Raw genomic sequence first — 21,734 nt, 5'->3', positions numbered from 1 at the left:
TTTTACTTCATTGTTTTAGTAATTTCTTTATTAAATAAAATCTAATTGCAACTACATCTGACACATAGAGACATCTTGAGAGGTCTCATTCTACTAGAAGCTTTCTAAAGAGAAAGAATCAGATATGAACTTCAGGCAGTGCTTCATAATAAAAACATTTTTCCCTCTAGTTGTGATTCAGTGCTGCTGCTGCCCTGATCTTCTTCACGAGGAGGTCTCCTCACCTGAATTATTCTCTAGTGACACTGGATATAGTTGCAAAGGAAGTATCACAGTATCATGCTTCATTAAGTCAGCTTAAATCATTAGTATAGAAGGAAAATGCAGAGTTAAAGGCTGAAGATCATTAATTCACTGCATGTTGTTAAGTGAACAGTGAAAGAGGGGGATGATGCATACATGGCAGCAAGGATCTCACATATTTTCCCTGGTTATTAAAGATTCATGGCTGTCATTATTAACCTGCTGCGTTAATATGTGAAAGTCGTTTCACCTCCTCATGAGTCTCTCATTTTCTTGGCTTTACCTTATGTTTGTCTTACTTGGCAAAATTGTAAACAGCATGGGAACACCTCTCAATCCTTGTCCACAAGTAGACTTTGCCCAGGTATAACTACTTCAGGGAGGAGTGAAATTAGAATACATGAATTGTTTTTGTACAGGATTAAGATAGCTTTGTCTAAGCATTTTATGCCCATTTAATGTTACAATGCCAGGCAGCTCATTGGGTTTATATTGTTCAGTTTAAACAACAAAACTTTTGCATGTGTGTTAAGTTTTTCAACATTTTCTATGGTATTTAATGCACTGGGGACCTCTTCAATGCAGCTGCAAGGCAACAAAGAATAATTATTATTAGGAATAAAGGGAATTGCTAAGCACTTTGTATTTGTAATACTGCATAAAAAGCATAAAAAACCCATAGTGCCTACCACAAATAGCAACTTATCCCTAGCCACAAAGAGTTTCACCATAAACCAAGCACATCTATAGTATCACTTTTACAGAGTTATTTTAATGCATGGTTCCTCTGATATAGAATTGTAATGGAGACTTACATGAAATAAGAAAAAAATAATTCCTCCTAGAAGTTTATGAGAGTTGACTGTTCCATTGGAGCCATTATGGTTTATCATATATTTAAGGACCTCTAAAATATGAATTATTGATAGGCTCCAAGGAGCAATGTTTCTTTATCGTTTATAAATATTTATTTGCTGAGTTCCAGAATGAGTATTATTGAACTCACATAGACCTTAATAGTTCCAAGTGGTCTATAACAGGATAGAATATGGCATTTTAAAAATCCCATATCTTATTTGATCTAGTGGAAACATAATTAAATACTATTAAAATCCAGAAAAGAGGGAAACTTTGGTTATGATAAAGCAGGTGTACTTGCAACCTGTCTTGTTTTCAACAGTCTCATATTCACCTGCTTAACAATATTTTTAGGTATTTTCACCATCAACACATTCACTGATACTTCCCTAGCTTGCACACATCTCCAAATGTTTTTTCACTGTGATCTTTCTGAATATGTTGCCACGTGGTTTTTGCGCTCCCACAGGAACACTCCCTCCTTTTGTTGTTGTTTTTGTATTTGATGTTGTGTTAATGTTACAGTAGGTATGTGCAACATCAAAGGTAAACTGTAAGCAAAAAGGAAGTTAAAGTTGCAGGAATGGCTTAATATTTGAGAGTGAATATTTTGACATACAGTCTGTATATTGCACTAGGTTAGGAGCTTCTCTATTCTGTTTGGTTTTGTTTGGTTTTTGGTGGTTCTTCCTTTTTTTTTTTTTTTCTTTTTTTTTTGGTTAGGAACTGATTGCTTATACTGAGTTAGATTACCTTTCTAAAATGCAGCTAACTGTCTCTATGCTAGAAACTCATCTCCTTTCCAGTTTGTCCCAACCCATCCTAAGAAGACTTTTTCTCTCTGTGAATTAATGTTAATAAACTGAAACTTCTGAATAATCTTCTGAAATGTAGACTTTATTATGCTTATTATTTTAACTCCACATGCTGTAGATAATATTTCTTCCTACATGAAGCAAGATTAGTGTGAAGGTTTCATATATTTTATGCATTGTATGGTTATAATACAAAATAAATATTAGGTATACTATCTGCTAGAGCCATGTAAGTGAAAAGAGGGTCTGGGGTGTGTGACATTTATGTGGTGACAAATAGAAAAGTCTTATTGATTTATTTAGGAGATGAAACATTTTGAGGTACTTTGAAGCTGGGCACCATTTCCTTAATACTAAGACAACAGGGTATTTATAGCAACAATAAAAGATGTCTCTTGTAGTCTGAAAATGTGTTTTTATTCTTTTTCAGATTCAGGGTAAAAGCATAGATCATTATCATAGTATCCAAGAAAGTTTGTTAAATATCACACCTGCCATGCAGTGTGTTTGAATTATGAAACAGTTCTGCTCAGATGGATTTTCAGTAATATACATAATAATTTATAAACCAGCAGAATTTCCATTGAGGATAAAATGAAATGGAATAATTGGCATGTACAAGATATAAATCTCAGGTTATAAGAGCTGGAGTAATAAGGTAGTTTGATAAATGTTTACCCTTTAGCGAGACAAATATTTTAAATACATGAGGACCAGATTCTGCTATCTTACTCAATGATAGCATGCAGCAGTAGTATGTAATTCCACTACTTTTTGGTTTTCTTTGGACTTCTTACTGAGGCTAGCACCATAGAGTATGAACAGATGTGCCATAATTAGCACTTAACATCATTTTCTTAAAGAAAAACATTCAGATTAGAGATTATGCTTGCTATCCTGTGCGGTTATTTTGTATTTCATGATCTAAAGAAGACAATATGTTTCATATTCCTTATTATTCCAAAATACAAAGTAGATATCACTGGCAATATAAAGCAAGAAACACTTGTAGCATTCACATTATTGGCATTCTGAAGTGTGAAAAACTCAGGAATAAAAATTTATGAGTGTATGTTTATCCAGTGTGAGAGAAACAAACCTATTCCAAACTCCTCTTCTATAGAAAATATCTTTTCTTCTAAAGGAGTGAGAAAAGTATCCTGGAAGACTCTTTTCAAGCAGTTAAAAACATGACACATCTGAAATTAAATTCTTTCAGGATCTAATATGGAAAAGATTCTTGAGGAACTTTGTTTGAAGTAAACGCTTCGTTTCTGAGTCATCAGGGTGTTCGGTATGAACACAGCAGCTTTCATCAGATTTGTGGGAAGCATAGCTACTGGCATAGTTTGCCCATTTCTGTGACTTTGCTCTTTAGCACATTAGCTATACAGGGAAGAAGCAATTATAAGATTATAGAAGAGGTCCAGAGGAAGAAACAGTAGAAAAGAGGTTTGAGATTTGTTTGTTTACTCGTTTAAATAGGACTGCAAAGGACATCACATGTATTAGAGAAGCGAATAGTAAAAATAACAAATAAAATTAATAATAAATTTCTCAAAGCCGCTGGCAGAAAAAGGAGTCAAGAATATAATTTTGAAGATGAAATAGAGCACCCTGAGTTCATGTCCTTGGTTTTTAATTTCACGGAAAATAATGAAATGCACAAGTACAGTAAAAATAAATAACTTGTCTGTGGCAAAAAAGAATAGAGGAAGCACTACTAACAGAAAATTAATTGTAAAAGAAAGAGACTATTACTTCTTGCATTCATTGTCAATAGGCTTGGAGATCAAATAAAAAATAAAAAAACGAGGAACACAATTTAATGGGAAAGAAGTTTGAAGACTTTTAGCTTTCAAAAATACATAATAATAAGGATATTTACTTGTCAAGGTTTTACATTCTCCAAGGTAGGATCTTCATTGTCTAGGTTCCTAACTGTATGATCCTGTAGATATGGGCAGTCTCCAAATATTCAGAAAGTATAAATAAACAGATCTTTTTTACAAGTCAGTGTTGGTACAGAAAAACTGGTGTATTTTGCTGGTTTGCATTAGTTTCACACTATAAATGTCTGTATACTTTGGATGTTTAAAGGATCCCTTAAGCTGAGCTTGCATCTGCATTGAAGAACTAAGGCATATCAGCCAAACATTAGCTGGGGAATGAGGCTTAATAAACTTTAGGCAGGTAGTTAACATCTCTGCCCAAAAGGAATTAACCATGTTAAATGAGAAAGGAAAATTCCTTATTTTAGGTTTGTCAACTTTCTAGAATTTCTGGAAAGAAAGCAATAAGTAGCTAAATGAGTACACAAAAAACCCTAATGCTATAATAACTGCATGTAGTTGGGAACCCTTTTAAACTCTTTTTATCAGCTTGTCTCTATTGGCAGAGTAAATAATGACAGATGTACAGTAAGTCAATTATCTGTAAAACATCCTCTACCCAATAAAAAAAAATCACAGTATTCTGGTTCTGATCAAGTCTTTTATAGGTGATCAAAGAAATATCATAGCTTTCTTGAAGCTGAACTTGATTTATCAGTTTCAGAGTTTTCAGGACAAAATTGGATCTTTGAATACATACAAACAGATATGAAATGTAATGTAATGATATTTTGCTTCTGTTATTTTATATTTTTCAAGTTTAATGATGGGAGTTATTTAGTCAACTGTTATCCACCAGTTTTAACTGTCCTCTTTCCCACCTTTTTTTAATGACTGGTACACAAGATATACACTTTCTACTGGGAAGGGAATTAATTAAAAATTGGAAGTTGGTAGAATTTTTTGCTGTTTATGGTCTAACTTTTTTATTTCTTTAAAACATTTTTGTCTATAGATAGATAGATAGATAGAATAAATTTGTTTTCTCAGACTGACTGTTTCCATTTTTATTTATTTTAGCTGGAACTTTATAATGTCTCTGAAGAGCATTCATCACTGTATTCTACTTTTCTGAAGTCTGACTACACCTGCTTCCTTGAAGTTATATTATAAGGTCGATTAATTTTTTTAAGCTTTTATCTGTTGGGTGGGCCAATGGTTTAGTTCTGCTGAATCAAATCAGTCTGTGTAGAAGGATTGTGCCAAAAAAATAAAATCAAGGAACTCTTAAACATCTCTAGATCCTAAATATATTGAGAACAGAGGAGCTAAAGATAATATATATATATATATATATATATAAACCTTGTAATAACAAATAGCCCTTTCTTTAAAAAAATAGGTAAAATTTTTATACCATGTTCCTCTTTCTTGTCAGACAGAACGTCTGCATGGTCTATCTATTCTCTAATTTTTCAAGTTTCTTTGTAAAGGCGAATTTCAGCTCAGAAAAATAGTAATACTTTTACAAACTTGATGTTGACAGCCTGATGAGAGTAAGAACACAAAGTGAAATCAGGACTAGATTATGTGGGGCAGCAAAGGTTCTCTGTGGTACCACATTTGGCCTGTTTGTCTCCTGAGGCTTTTTGAAATCTAGCATGACCAATATCTAACCCAGAGAAAACAATAAGACAAGCTTAACAACATTGTGGCCTTCTTTGGTTCCCCAAGGCTGTGACGTGAGGGTTTTTTTTAGTAACACGTCATATAGAATCTCAGCTATTGTGTTTAGGAAATAAGAATCCATAATCCATAAGAGGATTTTCGGATGTAGCCTTCTAGGATCCTATTTTATTTATTTCCATACTGTCCATCTTAATAGAATTGCTTCAGAATTCAAAAGACAATAACAAACACATAGCTGAACAAGTCCAAACAGCATTCAGGGCACTGAATGCAGAGACAAGAAAAAAGCATCTGGAAGAATAAGGAGCAGCTAAAGAAAAAGAAAAATCAACTAGTGAAGGAGAAATCTTTACATTGACATTCATTTTCTGGTAAGGCTTTCAGTGCTCTATTTAACAGCCATTGCTAGGCAGATGTCGCTTCTGGATGGTAAATGGAAGTCAGTGCATTCAAACTTGGCCTAAACAGGACTGAGGCGAGATCAGATTATTTTGAACTGACCCAAACATCACTGATTCCAGACACAAAGAATTTGTTTTATTTAAGCAGTAGGCAGAAATTCTCTGTGCTTTTCCTGACAGTTGAAGAAATACCAGAATATGATTTGAACAAGCAAGAGATTTAAATATCCAAGCAGTAAAGAAATTTTCCTTAAACCACACTAACTCTTGCAATAAGAAATGCCCATCATTTTTGGAAGCTGCACCTTGGTTGAAAGACAGGGATAATTCAGAAGCTGTTTCATTTGATTCTGTCTATAAAATATCTGGAATAAATCAAAATGCTAGCACAAGGGAAAAAAAACAATTATTGTATAGAGTTCAGTTTGTCTTCATATCTCCCTGGCTGTCATGCCAAGAAATCACTGCCATTAACCATAACAATAAAACATTGCACTGTGTGTCTCTTACTTATCAAGAAATCTAAGAGCTTTGCAAACAGTCCTTATAACAGCTCTCAGTAATTGGACATGCAGCATCAGCATGTCTTTGTTAGATAGCTTCTTAATGCCACACAGAGATATTTTCCCAGAAATCTCTAACCTTCACTGGCATTGCCTGATTTGAAACCTTAAAACAGTCTGGGGATTTTCATACACAGTTACAGAGAATTCAAGGAATAGTTCTGATAAGTTCATGCTGTTGCTGTGGTTATCTCCAGCTTTATCTCTGTGTCAGTTAACAGAAGAAAATTGAGTCTATTTTGTTACTCTTTCGTTTCTCCTCATGTACCCCTAATGTTGGAGGCATTTTCATTTCTTTAATAATCTTGAATCAAACCCAAACTTCATAACAAGCATCACAATGTTAGTGAAAAAAATCCTTATTGGCAATTTCTAAATCTGGATGAACAAAACAGTTTGTGTTTTGCTCTAACAAGAGGTAGTCTCTGCAAGAAAGCTCTGGAGAAATTCTATCTACGTGAATTACAATGACATTTTTCTTGATAACAAAAACCTTTACAGTATAGAAATTTAAGGAACAATCCTTCTGTATACTTTAAGTGTTCACATGTACCTGGTAGAAAATGCAAAACTCTTCCATGGAATCTGTTTTATTTAGTTTAACAGAAAAAGTTCCACAGTTTCAAATACAGTTATGTCATTTTTAAATGTTATTTTTAAATAGTCATTCATCTTCTCCTGTTAGATTTTTGAGTATACTTAACAAATCTGAACTATAAACTTGAGATATGATTATTTAGTTCATTGAGTCACTTCTAAGGAAGGAGATAACTTTAGAGTCAAGTTAGTTACACTGGTATAAAATTGCCATATATTAATGAAATAATCCTGGTTTGACTACTCAAATTAGGATTTGGTAAAAACAATAGTATAAACTGCTCTCTGTTATACTTGTCTTTTAAATAAATTGAATCTATGTCTATTTTTACTTACTCAAGCATAAACCAGGAGCAAATCCATTAATGCTAGCAGTTATACCAGCTTAAATTGACATGATAGCAGAATCCTTTATGGAAATCATAAAAGACAGTAGAATGCCACTTAGCATTAGACACCAGATGTGATTTTTGAAGGAAAGTGGGTTGTTACTTAAAAAGATTCATTGTTGTTTCAAAAGGTGACCTAATAGAACTTGTAGGTCAGAAGAGGTGAGAAAACCCCCAGTAATTTGACAAGAAAGGAGAGGATTAATTCATACTTCATACAAGGAAGGGTGAACATGTAGAGACTGAGAGCAAAGGAGTGTTTATGGCCACTGAATATGTCTAGGATGTTTTTTTAGCTCAAATATGTTTCTATGGATCTTAGTGCACAAAATAAGCTGTATTCAAAAAGCACAAGTTTTATTTCAAAGGATAGCACTAAGACTGATACTATAAAGACAGCAGCTGCCTTTTAAATTTTGTTTTGTTTTAGTGGTTAAACACATACACATACAAACCCAGGCACAGACATAGACACACAGAATGACTTTGACCTCTTGGGACACATACAAAAGCCTGACAAGGAAGTAACTTCTTTGAAAAGTGGCTTGTACTGGGTATGTTTGTGAAGCATCAAACAGCATTTCTTTGTCAAGCTGAGAAACAATTAATTCAAATACTTGAATATGGCAGGTTTAAAACTGTGTTCTTCAGATGAAATGAGCACCATTTCTCAAACAAAATCATCTTGTAAGAAAGCATATAACCCGTACACTGTGCCTAATACATGTTAATCATCTACAGCTCTGCTCTCCACTGTGCAATGAGACAGTGAAATGATGGACAAGGGGCTCAAAAGACTTTTGAGCAGAGTAAACAGAGGGCCCCGTTTTCCAAGTTACAAACCCCTTCTTTGGCAGTCCCTCACCTCTGTGCAGCAAGTGCCCAATTCTCTAAATAACCTACATTTAGGTAGAGATTTTTCTGTCCCTTAGATCTTCCTGTGTTCCGGGTACTCATGACATTTCTTTATATCCTTTTTCCTTCAAATCTCTCACCAAGGAAGCATCCTTTGAAAATGCCTCAAGCTGAACTTATCAGTCTTCCTTGGAAATGTTTTCCTTGCTGAAACTATCTAATGTAAATTGCTAAAAAACAGAATGTAATGGCGGCATAAAGAAAACAATATAAATCCATAAAACAATTGTGTCTTATTTTTCTGATTTACTGCAGAACGCCTACTGTGAACCTAAAAATCTAGAACTATTGCATAAATATAAGTAGATTTGAAATTAAATTTGCAGTAAAATCCAATTTATCTAAATTTCAAATAATTTACTGTAAAAAAATTTCAATACACACAGACTTCAGTACTAAAGAAACAAATGGAATTCTTAGGAGAGAAAATAATGTGTAGTTTTTGACAACGATATACAAAATAATGTTGTGGTTCAGATTGTCTCAGCTATGAAAATTATAGCTTATCATCAGCTGTGCAGATAAATACTCTCCACAGCGAACAACAGGCATCCAATCTTGTATGTCTCTAAGGACAAAGGACACACAAAGATAGGTGAGGTTTGAGGATGCCTGCCAACATTTCCTGAATTCCATTCTGCACTCTATTCCTATTCACTGAGTGTGATTACATAAACATTGCCATCCTGAGCCTGTTCCAATTTCAGTGTATATAATAGGACGTGAAATATGATGGGACTAATTTCAAACCATGCATGTGCTCATTGTAATCACTGATACTAGAGGTCATCTATTTTCATGCTACTCCAAGCTGAGACTATTATCACTGTGTAGCTGGTAGAGGTTCAGTACTGCAGTGCATTCCTAATGAACAAGGGGATCATTGCAAAAGCAGGCCATGAAGTAATAATAGCACGTAAATGCTGCTGATGTTCTAAAAGAGCCTGAAAGGCACTCCTTCTCTCAGCCAGCAACGATGGCAGAAGTGCTGTAGAAGTCACATGTTTTAAGAAAGGTCTCCCCAGTTCACCCTGAAGTTCTTTCTGATTAGGTACTAATATCAACATGTATCTTTGATCTGTTTCTGCTTTTAATTAATTAACTCAAAGACCACCAAAGTCCAAAATCAATCTTAGTTAAACTTTTATATCTCAACCTTTCTCCAAGACTGATCAAGGATTTTTCACCTCTACAGCTGATTTTTATGCTCTTATCTGAAATCTTCAATGCAGAGATAACTCAGATCAACAAGCCGTACCCCTATATACTTCAGGTTCAGCAAAAATATTTTCTGAAGCTGAGTTTAATTAGAACTCATTACCCTGGAGTTAGGGAAGGAGGTTCCTGTTCTCAGAGTATCTTCCTTCACCTGGGAGTAGAATGAGTGTACACAGTGTACCATTGTGAGGTAGTCTGCCTTATGATGTATGATAAGGCTCTAAATACATATGAAGAAGATAAATAAATGTTTCTTTGTCTTAATTTTGAACATTATAATCACAATCACAAAACTACCATGTTTAAAGTCTCTAACACCTTCCTACATAATAACTAATGTGGTTGTATTTTTAAAAAATTACTGCATCTTTTCAAACAAAAAAAACCAGTTATATCCCTCTGCTCCCGGTCTTAATTCAACACAATATTTGTGTGTGAAATGTTCTGCCATTTTTTCAGGCAAAGAAATAACAAGACAATAAATATAAGTAAATGCTGAACAAATTTAGAATTAGAAAAAGTGTTAGTTTGACTGAAAACATAGTATTGTTTGAAATAATTTGCAAAGGTCTGTGTGGACTCTCTGTAATGTGAGTTTTTAAGCTGAAGGGGAACACCTTCTGAATTTCATTTCCTTTCAGATGTTCTTCACTTTTCTTTTCTCTAAGAATAGTTTGAGCAGTTCCATATCCTCAAATGCTCAAGTGCAGGCTGTAATGGTGTCTTTGGGCCAAAAATCTGTAAATACAACCAGAAGATTTTCAAGAGTCTCTAGTCATATGTGAGCAGTTACTCAACAGCTAATTTGTCTGTTTTTGCCAAACCCTTGCTGCCAGATGTTATTTAACCATATACACATGCACAAACATACATGCATAAAAATTCTAAAATAGCATGCTGATATGCCATAGCATGTACAGCAAGAATTTATGAAGTTCCTTCAGTATCAGTACTGGAACAAGATTTGGACTTGATGATGCTTGTGTATGATTTTATCAGTTTTCCATGCTAAATGGAGACCTTCAGGTGGTTTCAAATCTCTTCTTAGTACTTTGCAATTAGTCAAATTTGTCCAATTTTTCTATGGAACATGAGTCTTAGTCAATTTCCCTGTGGAAACGGGTTGATTTCAATAACATGGGCATTTCTGTAACAACTCTATATTTATATACAAATAGCAAATAAAAATTAAGGCATCAATTTGACTCAAGTAAACTTTCAATACACTATGCTTAATATAATTGTCTTGAAGCTTTCAAAAGAAGTAATCTAGTACCACTAAAGGACTAGTGAAGAATATATTACTTTTTTGCTTAAGATTATAAATTCAGTTACAGTTACAGAGGCATTTGCTAAATTTCCTGACTGGAAGACAGGCAAATTAAATTCCTTAAACAGGATGCTGTGGATGCTGTGATACTGTTGCAGTTGAGACATCTGTAAAGATGTTAAAAAATCTCTTTTATTTCCCTTTTGTTGCTTAGATGTTCTGAGAGACAGTTAATATTTTATCTCTGTATTCCATTATGAACACTGAAATATGTACTCAACACATACCAGATCTATGGAACCCTACACAAAAAAGATACTACAGATTAAATAAAATGTAGCTTAGATAGGAAACTGGACAAATACATGGCAGAGGATCTATTGAGAATTACCAAATACTGCTATATGTGACACAGCAAGATACTTAAGGTGAAATTTCTGGAGACTATGAGAACATGATGGAAAATATCATGTAGGCTTATCCTAAGTTTTTTCTGCCTTAGATAAGTCCCCTCAGAGAGAAGGATTACAGGGCAGTCCCAGGATTCAGCTGGGTCTTTCTTATGGTCTGATGTACAGAAGCATAACCATCTTTCAAAAACAATAAGCAAGACCCTGAAGAATTATTGATACCTCTTTCTTTCGTAACTAACCCTAATTCTGTTATATAACTACAAGAAGTCACTGAAGCAGCTATTCAGTTTTAATATTTTATTAGCAGTCTTGCCTTTGAAATATACAAAAGGAAAGTACACACTTTTCTTTAAGATTCTTTATATCCAGAAATTCTAAGAGACGGAAACATCTCATTCAAATTACGAAGCCTTCTTGGAAAAGCAAGTGGCCTCTTGAAGAGTACATTATTCTTTCTCAAGGGGACTGGCTAAGGCCATTCTTCATTTTGCAGCTAAAGCAGTCCCTACTGACAATCCTTTCTACACAAAAGTTATTTTTTTTTTGTGGCAAAGAAATTCAGGCACAGAAGGCAGCATTCTGACAAAATATGATGGAAATATAATATCTGGGACCTAACCTAATTAAAAAGAGGCATATTTGGTCTTGGAATTATTCCATGTGGCTCTCCAGAGAGAAAACTAGTTTATGAGATCTGACAGCTTCAAAACCCAAATGTTTTTATCCTCATTGATTTGAATGGCAGTGAAGTAAAGATTCAGTTTTGATAAGAACTCTTTGATATGTGCTGATAAAAATAATGCAGAATAACCTAGACAGATGCAAGTTCCTATTTTCTCAGTGGTGAGAAAAAAACACTCTTAGTATACAGAACAACATTTTGCCCTACTGTGTGATTCTTAAATGAATTTGCCAACTGAAAGGATGGCATAGAGAAAATCATTCATGAATTTGCACATGTTGCTGCATGTGTCAGAAAGCTTAAAAAAAAGAAAAGGCAAGAGGCATGGTGAGACTATCACTACACTGCAACATATTTAGGCATGAAGAAGCAATTTCTGGAAGCATCAACATTTTACTGCCAACTAGAATCTTATCTTGATTAGACTACTAAAGGAAGTCCAAAGGAAAAAAAAAAAAAAAGAGGAAAAAAGTTGCAAAGGTGGCAACAAAGTTCTGATTTGGGGAAATAAGCAGTGGCCTCTATTATGTTAAAGGAACTATCACAATATTGTCTTTTTTAGATCCTTCAGCACTGAAAAGGCTAAAGGAGGTTTACTGATATTGGCAGTGGAGACATCCTAAGTCTCTTTGCTATTTACAGAAGATTCCTAGCACAGACATTTCTTATCAGGCTTGTTTACATGAAGAACACTTACCTACAGCAATTCCCTGTCTCTTTTAACAAATATTTACACTTACAAGTAGCTTTACATGTGTGAGTAGTCTCATGTGTGATTTCAGCGGGGCTAGTGACGTGCTTGCAAAACTAGAGCAAGCTTTTGCAGGCTGCGAAAAATCTGTTTCTTTTCTACCTCCTTCTGAACTTGCTAAAATTCTTCCTATGCACTCTAGTGTCCGAGAATACCCTGGAATCATTCAATATTCATTTATATCCATTACAGCAGGCTAGAAAATATAGATTGAGTGTGTATTGTTTAAAAAATCTGTGTTTGCATTTTTTTTTCTATTGTGTAGCTGATTGCTTATTATTACAAATGTCAGCAGTAAACCAATATTCAAATATGCTATTTCATGGTATTCATCGTATGAAAGAAATCTCTCATTTTTTCATGTTGTCACATACTTAGAACAAGAATATAATTTGTGGTAACTGCGCTGCTATTCCATGCAATAATGCTCTCTGCCTCTGCTCATTCCTGAATATGCCAGTAATCAGATGGATTTTTGAACAGAAGATTAAATAGTCACCGCCATTCTACAGCAAATCCAAACAATATTTTAGCATTGCTGAAATACTTGAAAAGAATCTGTGAAATATACTGTTAAAATATGGTCAACAAATTATTTCAGCTTTCATAGAGAAACTTGAGGCCTGGCTGCTACAGGTATACGATGCATTTTCTCATTCAGAAAAAAAATCTTTAAAAAGAAAATGTCAGATGAAAAGCTATTCTGTTGCATCCACACGTATATAAAATACAAGAATGTCAAATAATTGAATTTCATGTAACTTTAGTTTATTCTTCTTTAACTAATATAAGGATACTATATCTCATTTTCTCACATTTATAGAAAAAAATTGATGCGTCTTAATCTTTTAATATCAGATTATACACCTTATGGCTTTGGAAGTTTCACTAGTTCTTTCAAAAATAAAAAGAAGAAATTCAAACCTCCCTCTGCTGGACCTTCAGAAAACAGCTACCTGGTTACTTTAGCTGAATCTTCAGATTTGGCTAGATATTAAACTAGACATAGTAAGTTCCTACATATTTAATGGAAATTATTCATAATGCTTTAATGAATTAAATGGGCTTAGGTAACCCTAATGTTGATTTACTAATTCAAAATATACCATTTCTGTGACACTGGGTAAGTGACAAAATTTTGCTTTGGTTGTTGATGGCCAATATTTACTAAGTAGTTTCTCTGTGTGCAACTGAAATGAAAGATCCCAAATGAAGTATTCATAAGGTCTGTGTTAGATGAATTCCTTACATAGGGAATCATAGAATAATAGGCCTGAATAGATACTCAGTTTGTCATTCAGCTTGTTCCTTTATCTTAAAGAAGAATGAACTATGTAAGTGCCATTTCTGTCTTCATTTATCTCTGAATCTCCAATATTCTTAAAGCTCTGTAGTTTTCACATGCCTCCCAAATACTAAAAATATTCACAGAATTTTTTCTTCATTTGATTGGCTTTTAGTAGCATCCTATTTTGTCCTCACACACTTTCTTGGGTTTTTCCCCTCAAATCACACCTTACAAAGATACTGGTTACTATTTAAAAAAACTTCCTACTAGTTTCTGTGACTACCTGCTATGACAGCAGAATTCTGAGAACATTAATTTTGCACTCTTCTCATATACTGCCTTCATGATTTTGTGCACTTTGATCACATTCACACTCTCCAAATTCAAGCTTACAAACATCTTTGCCCTTGATGTGTGTGTGCTCCATCTCTTTAGTCAATTTTATCTCATTTTCTCTATGCAGTCACTAATACTGTTGTAGACTTCATGGAATACAGGCACAAGAACAGGACCCAGTACTTGAGATGTGGAAGATGCTTCTTCTGTTGCTGTTAGTAGTGTTCTTGAGGCTGCCCAACGTTTGGGTGGTTATTTTGGCTGCCATTGAACATTGAGATGGTGATCTTGGAGATCTGTCATTGACAGCTCTATGTTGTCCTTCCTAAGGTGGTACTGCCTCTTGATAAGAAAAGATTGATCATGCAAACCATGTCTTCTTCTCGGGGATGTCTCATGCTTCTAGCTACTCAGACATTGTCAGGGTGGTACTAAAATAAAGTAGGTATTGCCCGCTAATTTTCTAATGTTTTTTAAATAGAAGAGTTCTAGACCTCCAAAACAAATGAAAAATTGATTCATTTTTAAACAGCAAAATGAACGAACATGCTATTAAAAAAAATAAAAAGCTTCTGAAGCTAAAGATTTGTGCTCCTACTTAAAAAATGACTATCATAAAGGCGAGTACTGGAGCTCAAAAAGGAAATTAAAATGTCATGTTTTGTTCAGTCAGCTTCTTTGAGATTCTATTTCTTATATAAATGAGATTCAACACTCCTGCTAATGCTCATGACGAGTCTGTATTTTACTTAGGAACTTTATGGTCTATTTTTTAAGAAAATTAAGGGTCTCAAGTGTGTCTTGTCTTTGAATGGGAATTAGGCCAAGAAATCTAGCAGTACTTGCCAAATTTTCAGGAGTAACTTATATGCTGTAGGTGTGGATAGCGCATCTGTTAGCCAGTGAATCATGCAATGGCATATTACTTGGTTTTGAATTTGAAGATGATTATTGTGCCAAGACACACATTAAAAACATGAACTTATCTATAAGAAAATGGTTCTCACTGTAATGAAATTTACTTGGTGACTGAGTAGCAATTGAAAGGCAAGAGCACGAGATGGGATGCCATATGTCATGGGACTACCTCCATGGCATAGAGGTGATATGCAGTTTTTCAGGATGCATAAAAACAGGAGCTGAAATAAACAATATTCAGAATTATGAGTATTCTCAAAAGAGAGCTCTGTTAAAATTTAGTGCCTCTATAGGTCTGATATAATGTTTCTAATGGTTATTGTAAGTTGCATGTCCCTCTCAGTGCCATTGATCAAGTTATTTTCATTCTTATTTCCAGGGAAATTTGAGGCAGTTGAGACTAGGTTTCCTGGAAGATCCACAGCATATTTGCCACTTTTAGGGAAATTATCAAAGTTCTTTTATCTAAAACTATTGGTCTAACTTCAGAGAAGTTGCAGGGCTCCTTGCACCTGCTGCTAGTTCTTCAAGTCCCAGTCAAAGAATAGAGTAAGCATGAGTTTTATTATAGTATTAGTTTTATTAAACTAATTTAATAAAATGCAATATTCCAGGAGCACTAAGAAAAAGAAACATACTTTTCAAATTTGCTGCCTCAAATAACCTTTCTCACAAAATCTAAAATGCACACTGCTTTACTGTGCCCCAATTATTGCATCTGAGTAAGTACATAATACACCATAGTACATTTTTGATTACGCAAGTCAGTGCCATTTTGCCCAAGACAACAGCTAACGTTGATTCATAGTAAATTGCAATTAGAAGGCTTTAATATATCATATCTTTTGCAATATGTCTGATCCATGGATGCAAGAAACAAGCAATGAACCATGTACTCTACAGTCCTCCATTTTTTTGGTACAGAGTCAGACAAGCCATTTAGTTTGCCTACAGGAAAATTGCCAGTGAAAAAAAAATTGTGTTGTATTTTACATATTTTTTCATCTGTTAAGGTACCAGTCACCAAAATTGCAAGAGATTTTTGTTAAAAGCAAGTATGACGCCTGATGAAAACACATTTGGTCTAAAAAAGAGCATATCAAATTCAAAAATATTCAAGAACTATTCCCTAAAAATATTTGCATACTTTCAAATCCAAGAATACAGCATTGTTAGTGAGGCTCAGACTAGGTATAAAATTAACATTTTAAAATAAGTAAACTTAGTAAAATTTTGATGCAGTTTTTTTTCAGCAGCAGACTTTAATGACATCTGTATAGCACAAGGCTCAACAAAAAATCAGGAAGGGATAAAGAACCAGTGTTCTATTACTGAACATATATTATACATCCCACTTGCATATGTATTATCTGCATTTTTGAGGGTGGTGGGGGCAGAAAAAGGGAAAAAATAGTTGATCTACATTTAAATAGATATTTTTGTGCGTTCAATCTCAGAAACAGAAAACTGCAAAATTTACAGGTTATTTAAAATTAACCTTTTTAAAGATCTTAATAGAGGAAGCAAGTAAGGAAACATTAAATTTCCATTAAATTTTTCAAAAAAATATTGTCTGCATTTTGCCAACTGTTTTTCAGTAGAAGACCTTAAGATTGCTCTGGCATATAGTTATAGTCAGAAGAGTATCATTCTGCAATTCAGTTCTGTGCCAGAATAATTCCGTCTTTTCCAACAGCTGCTCTCAAAATACAATAGTAGAAATGAGCACACTAGTGAATTGCTAGAATGATGTAAATTTTTTTAGTATCTTTTCAATTTATTATTTTATTTTAAAATTACTTCAAAAAGGGAAGACCAGCCAGTCATTACTCAGGAAAGGTGAAAACCCCAAACCACACAACAGCTTGTACCAATACCTGTCAAAGGAGTCCATTAATAAAATGAAGATATCTTCTTTATAGTCTAAATTCTCCATTGTCATTTCTCATTTAGGACACAAAAGGCTTTGAGCTTGAAGCATTATTTGTGTTCTAACCAGTGTGGATACAAAGGACCAAATCTACTTTTAATGTGAAGCTCCTATTTGAAGATTGATGCAAAGATACTTTTATTGAGGAAAAGCTTTGATGCATAAAATCTGTGGTATATATTTTTATGCTTTACAAAGCATTTATATACAATTTCTGTTGTATATCAGAGCTAAATATTTCTTGGGTGTCTACTAGTGCTACATTTAGGAAGTTTTGGAGCAGCAAGCAAATGGAACCAAGCTAGCATGACTGTTCAACAGGTATTGTCTTCTCAGAAACAAGAGGAAAGAAAAGAAAAACAGCAGCTGACTTCATCCTGACACCTTTTAGCAGCAACTTTCTAGCTGAATCCAGAGGATAAAATCATGAATGCCTCTTATTGTCTTCCACAATTAATAGTGGAAAGGTGGTTAAGAGCAGGACTTGAAGTGTCTTTCAACTCTGATTTTTTTTTCTGCTCTGAGTTCCAGACTGATGGCCATGGCCAGTGTGTTTTTCTGCAACTGAAGGTGAGCCTTGTTGCCTTGTTAAACCTCAACTAGTTTTGTAGAAGTTATCTAGCATAGGATGGAGGTTTGACAGCTGAAAGAGGCAGACAGAAAAGCTTCTATCTCTGATAGGGAAGTAGATCTTATTTTCCACCATTCCTCTTTTAATCCTCTGAAGATTGTGAGTACCATTTCAGTTCAGGCAACTTTGAGTCGCCCTCAGGCAGAAACCACCTATCTCCCTTGACTTTCTGTAGCGTTCAGCCTTATCTTTTTAGATGCTCTTGCTTGCATCTAAGCTACCTCACAAAGATAACAGGAAGATACAGTCACTCAGCATGCCTGAGGGGTCCACAGCCCAGTGCCAGGACTGGGGCTGATGGTTAGCTGTGTAGGGTCTCAGCTTGACACTGCAGTAATCACAACCATTATGCTTATAAGATTTCACTTTCCACCCCTCTACCCACCCACACTCCCAAAAGAGGATGGAAGTTGAAATTTTGCATCAATCACACCTTGTCTGCAAAACAGTAGAGATTAATTAAGGAGAATTCACAGATTTATAGGGGGATTTATGGGATGAGAGAAATTATTTAGAGTTCTGTTCAAAGTAATGTTTCTCAAACTTGAGAAAACTGTATGCTTCTAATCAGAGGCTCTGGAGAGAGGGTAAGGGGTTAGGAGATTTACCTGGCATTTTACTAAGAAGGAATTTTTTTTATTATTGCTGTTAAGAGAAACTACTGACAACATGCACACTGTTTCTTATAGACACAGCAATAAGATCAGCAGAGTGAGGCTCTTTAAAATATTGTTGTTCAAGACAGTGTGAGTGCAATGGAATTTAAGATAAAACCTTTACACAAGTAAATACACCATCATATGAACTTGCTCTTAAAAGCCACACAGAGTTTTACATGATATGTACACTTTAAATTTCTCAAAGAAAGGGGACCTTTGGCAAACTTTGGGCTTTATCTGGCATATTGGTGGCTTGCAACCCCTAATGCTTCAACAGATTTATTATTTAGGTTGAAATGTTTCTCTGTCTATTTAAGATTAAGTGTTTGGCTTAGGGCAAAGTGGATTTCAACACCAAGAGGAAAAAGCTTAAGTTACTCTCATATTAGGGATTTTGTTTGGTTGGTTGTGGGACCTTGGGGTCAGGAGGTGTGGTGGGGTTTTGCTTCTTGGTGGCTTTTTTTGTTGCTCTTGTTGGAATGTGTGTGGTTTGGTTTGGTTTTGTTGTTTTGGCCAATTTGGGTTTTGTTCTTTGGAGTTTTTATTGTTGCTGTTGTTTTTGGTTTGTTTGGGGGTTTTGTGGTTTTTTGATTTTTTTTTCTAAATCACAGCTAAATTCTTGGTATTGTGGACACTGAATTACCAGTGACTGTAGACTTCAAAACATTTAGTTATATAGTTATATATATTTGTACATAACCTTTTTTATCTTCTTGATTGATGTGGAATAGTAAGTCCTGATTGCAGTACAAAATTATTTCTAGAAAAATTCAATTACAGTTTCCTTTTTCTCATACTAGTATGGCATTCTGGGTCTGGTTTGCCATCTATAGTGGTTTCAGTGTCAGGAAGCTCAGATAAACATTGTCTTGTTTGTTTTGTCATCACAATTTACCAGTTCTGGAACAGATCATACAACTGGTAATCTCGCCTTTCAGAAATCTCAGCCCACCCAGCAACATCCAGGGAGAATCTCTGCCTCGAGTGTTGAATCTAATCAGAGACCAAGCCAGGGAACAAATTCCACAGTTATTTCTAAATGCAAAAGTTTACATGACAAAAACAGCTATAAAACAACAGTTTTTCAAAGCCTGATCACATGCTAAGAAAAATAACTTGGAGGAATATGTAGAAAATCCTTGTTATTGTACTGTAAGCACTGTATCTTGTGGAAGGATTATGTACTGTAAGAGTCAAACTGTGAAAAAGCCTAGGAACCAATTGAGAGAATACACAGTAGAAAGGACATTACAATAGCAAAAATAACATTGTCTCCATTTTCCAGGTTGATGAAACTGTACCAACATTTCATATATTTTTTATGTGTTTTCTTGGTCTTTCATAGAGTTGCTGCTGCAGCATTTTGCGCATGGTATGGTTGTTTTGAGGATTTGAAGCTTTGGTCAACCTATGTCACTGTGACATCTTTATTGCCTTTTAGCACTGGCAGCCACTGGAGTACAAACCATAACTGTAATGAACAGCCTTTTTCCCTATAATCACTCCATGTGAGTTTATGTCATCCTCATATTTCTGCTGAAGAGAAAGGGATTGCTCTAGAAATGGCATCTTCTGTTGAATAAAGACCAGCTGCATTCATGTCTAAAATTTCAAATCCTAATTAATCTCTAGTATGCTGCTACCAGTGTCCAAGTTTACAGTTCCTTTTCCCGGAAATCTGATATTCAACGACATCCCAACTGTCTGGTCATTAAATTTTAAAAAGCAGAAAACTATGAAAAAACCTCCATTACATAGACGTACACATCACTACACATTCCTATTTTATGTATATACATATATATGTGTGAGAATAGGTATGTGATTATGCTTATTATTTATGTAGATTTTTTAATACAAGCTCTCATCTGTTTGCTCAACTTGTCATTGATAAAGTAAAATTAATTCTAGCCTTCTAGGCTATATAGATAATGACTCAACTTTTGTATCAAAACCCTTGGAACAGAAGGCATTTTCAGACTTAAATGACTTTACCTTAGCCAATATAATTCTATTAAAATTATTTAACTAAAAACGCAGAACGCGAGCTTTATAATTCAGAGACTTATTTAAAATTTAGATAGCAATTCAAAGGGAAAAGAGAAACTACTATCCATGAGGTCTAAAACTCTTTTTATGCAAGAAAGGATTTTCTGTCCCGAAGGGTAAATTCTAAAGTGTACTTTGAAAACCTGTAAGAAAATAGCATTATGGCATTTCCTACATCTTGTAGCATTCTTAGAAATGAGAAAGGAAGAAAAGCATTGCAAGGGATTTCAAATACTCCAAAGAAAAATTTTGCTTTTTAATTTCTTATATTTTTTAATGTCATATGCTCTGATTGTTATTTTTTAAACTTTGTGTCAATTTTAATCTTAATGTATCTGAAGAATTAAAAGATTCTGAAATGAATAAAAGCCAAAATGCACAGATTCAAACTTCATATCAAATTTAATTAACTCTTTCTGTATTTCTATTAGCATATCAGGATAGATAAGCAGAGGATTGACACCATTTATAAAGTTAAAATTTTTATGTAAGACAGAGTTGCACAGTTATTAATCAAAGCAAAACACATGTTAGCCAAATTTTAAATAATCCATTATCTTGATCAAGTATGTTATTTCAGAGCACAATAACTGTCCTGATGTGGTAAAAATATTATATACAAGTATGTGATCAGAAAATACAGATTAATATTGGTAGGAGCAGTAATAGCACCAGTACTGATTGCAGCACCAGCAGGAGGAGTAGGAGCAGTTTTAAATGATAAATTGATTAGCCAACCTTTAAAAACTTTTATTAGTATACCTTTAAAAAAAAAAAAGGAATAAATCCCTCCTGGTTGCTATCAGGCAAGTAGCTGCCTGTCAGCTCTTGGACACTGGAAGTATCAGTACTCCAGCTCCACTCTCACTTTGCCCACCTGCCAAGCTCTGCTCTCACTTCTTCCCTGTGCTGCACTGAGATATTGCTTACTCAGTCACTCTGAATGCCAGGCACCCTTTGACTGGGTCCAGCTGAAAGCCAGGTCATTTAATGGAAGAGAAATGTGGGGTTGCAGCCAGGGGTCTGCTCTTTTTTGAGAAGGTTTAGTCCAAAGATCCTTGGAGAGGATCAAGGCACCAGGATTCCAGGCCTACTGGGTAATCTGTCACATAGTCCAGTCCTGAGGTCTCACAGGTTGAGAGAAATTAGGATATCTTTATAGTATGTGCTGCAGATGAGGTGCTCTGAGAACACTGAAGTGAGAGACAAGTCAGCATTATCCTGTAACTTTAGAAGCAGTTTGTTTAAATATTTACATGAAACAACCTGCAGATTACCAGTTTAACA

Source organism: Zonotrichia leucophrys, chromosome 2, assembly GCF_028769735.1.
Source record: "Zonotrichia leucophrys gambelii isolate GWCS_2022_RI chromosome 2, RI_Zleu_2.0, whole genome shotgun sequence".
Classification (NCBI taxonomy): Eukaryota; Metazoa; Chordata; class Aves; order Passeriformes; family Passerellidae; genus Zonotrichia; species Zonotrichia leucophrys.
Note: the sequence above shows the minus strand (reverse complement) of the source record.